This window comes from Berghia stephanieae, chromosome 1 (genome assembly GCF_034508935.2).
Source record: "Berghia stephanieae isolate SIO BIC M18660-M18661 chromosome 1, UCSD_Bste_1.3, whole genome shotgun sequence".
Lineage (NCBI taxonomy): Eukaryota > Metazoa > Mollusca > Gastropoda > Nudibranchia > Aeolidiidae > Berghia > Berghia stephanieae.
Window position 1 is genome coordinate 16,264,944 of NC_088360.1, and position 2,500 is coordinate 16,267,443.

The 2,500-nt window shown below is 38.2% G+C and overlaps 1 protein-coding gene across 2 annotated transcripts in view; it reads right to left on the reverse strand.

Moving 5' to 3' along the window:
- Positions 1-2,500, reverse strand: part of LOC144969072 (uncharacterized) — a 16,041-nt gene that overhangs the window by 13,463 nt on the left and 78 nt on the right. The window lies entirely within an intron of this gene.

The following is a 2,500-nucleotide window of genomic DNA, read 5'->3' on the forward strand; positions in this document are numbered from 1 at the left end:
TACAGTAGATTCACAACATAACTGCGTAGTGCAAAAACTCGAGTTATTTTATATTCGTGTGGAAATTCCATTTTCTTCAAAGTTGATAAGATCGATATCCTTGAAAATAATTTGGCCGATTGGAATTTCAATTCGACCACTTGGGGATCATCCAGAGACCATTCAAGTTCAAGGTCAGCTACATTTGACATTTAATTACTTCTACACTTTTGATACTATTAAACATGTTATAAAAGAAAATTATTTTGGGGGAAGGGGGGGGGGGGGTTAAATTATCCACAGACACCATTTTGGGGAAATTCCTTTTAATTTTTATGAGTTGATTTTTATGAGTATAATTAATCCTTTTTAAAAGATTATATTGTGTATCGCACTTTAATTAGTAGGTCTAGGCTACTACTCAAAGAATAACATTTGCTTATTTGGATTCCGATCACAAGGAAGTGAAACGAACAATATTTGACAGACTCATCATCCTTTAAAGATTAAGACTAACGATCGAGTAATGACCCATTGTAAACTGACATATCAGGAATAAAAAAAAGAGTTTAAAGCCCCCAATGTAACTGAAAAGTAGAAAAGGAAAACATTTCAAGCAACAAGCAGAGTTTCTTTGGGGAAATGTTTTATATTTTGGATAACCCGAGTGGTGATCAAAAATAATTTTTTAGGTATGTATCATCATCTTTCCACCGTTTATATCAGCTTGAGGATTCCCCATGGTAATGGGATTACCCCATGAATGAACAAAATCGGATCTCCTGGGGCCGTCATCGTGAACACGGACTAGCGCTTAGTATCTGACTATCTCTGACTTTAGTCAATGACTTGAAAAAATCGGATTTCATGTGAGCTGACTAAGCAAGTCTGGGACTAAAATCACTGCACCTTCGGAATAAGTGTGGCCAAGTTTTAGCCATTTGCCGAGGCAGGGCTTCATGCTTTAGTCTGTGTCTAGTTACTAGGAGACGCCATGGCGTCTACAGGATAGCAGCTATTTTTAGATAGAGTGCGCTTCGATTCGGATAGAAAATACGTCGGTTACGAATCTTCTTCTTCTTCTTCTTAGATGCCTTTCGCGTCTCGACCGAAAGATCGGGTCGCCTTGGCTGTTTCCAGTATTTCCTGTGTTAGGTGTCTCCAATATTGCCGGTCCTCTGCTAGGGTTCTCAGATTTTCAAGGTCCCCTGCCGTTATGAGACTAATGCTTTGTCCAAGTGTTGTGAGGTTTTTGTTTAGGATCACAGGGAGTGTTGTGATCGTCTTCCTCTGAAAAGGTTCCCGTGTTTTTGGAAGTATCCCGACATGGCTTGGTTTGCTGGTATGTTTTTGTCCCTGCGTAGTATGTGACCGAAAAGTTGCCATCGTTGTTGTAAAATGTCAAGGGAGATTGGTCTTTCTTTGTGATCTTATAGAGTGATTCATTTGAGATCTTTTTTGGGTATTTGATGCCCAGTACCCTTCTTAACTGTGTGCGATGGAAGGCATCCAGATGTTCTTCTTCGGATTTTGTCAACGCCCAAGTGCCGCAGTTATACAGAAGTACCGGTTACGAATGACAGAGGCAAAATGTGTCTTTTTTTATTTATTTATTAATTTTTTTTTTTTACTTTATTGTGTTGAAGCGCAGTGGGTATTCGAACTTGGAACATTCGAGTACGAAGCAAAGATCGTACCACTATGAGCCACGCTGCTAAACAAAAGACAAGTGATCGAATTTAGACACAATCTAAATTCATAAAGCAGGATAGATATGAAAACAGACGTAGTGCAGGAGGTGCAGACAGGATTAACTAGTGGATGATAATATGATTTTTTTCAGGGAGTTGATTTATTATTTCATGTTGCATTCAGAGAAGACAAACCTATTGATTCTAATAAAGATTTTAAGATGACATTTTAATTCAGCAGGTCCGGTTTCCTATAACGTGTGATAGTTTTTCTTCTATCTGCATTCTTTCACAAAATATGAAATCTTTTAGGAATTTTGCCGAAATCATAGAGATTTGTCTGCCAATGTGCAAAATTGCGTGTTTCGTGGTGTTCACTGCTTTATTTTGAAAAGACCATTTAAAGAAAATGTCTGAAAACAATTATACCTCTTCCATGGAATACTGTCTAGACGCTGACGTGAATTACCTGTTATTTTTCTGATCGTTATATTATTGCTATATATTTATCATGAGAGTCCCAATAGCAGAGTTGGTAGAGCACTTGCTTCACAAGCAAAGGGACCGAGATAGATCCCCCTTTCCACCCAGCAGTGATAGTCCTATCCAAAGGGTATCAAGCAATTGCTATTATCCGTTTCACGCTATAAAAACCGGGATGAACTCCAGCTCTATGGGCCTATGGCTCTGAAGGCCTACTTAAGGTTAGGGATCATAATTGGAATGTGTTATTTGGTCATGCTGGTGACCAAAGCATTTGCTCTAGAACTCGATATGTTTCGGTCTTTACAAATATATTTTTACAATAAATGCGAATATTACTGTCATGA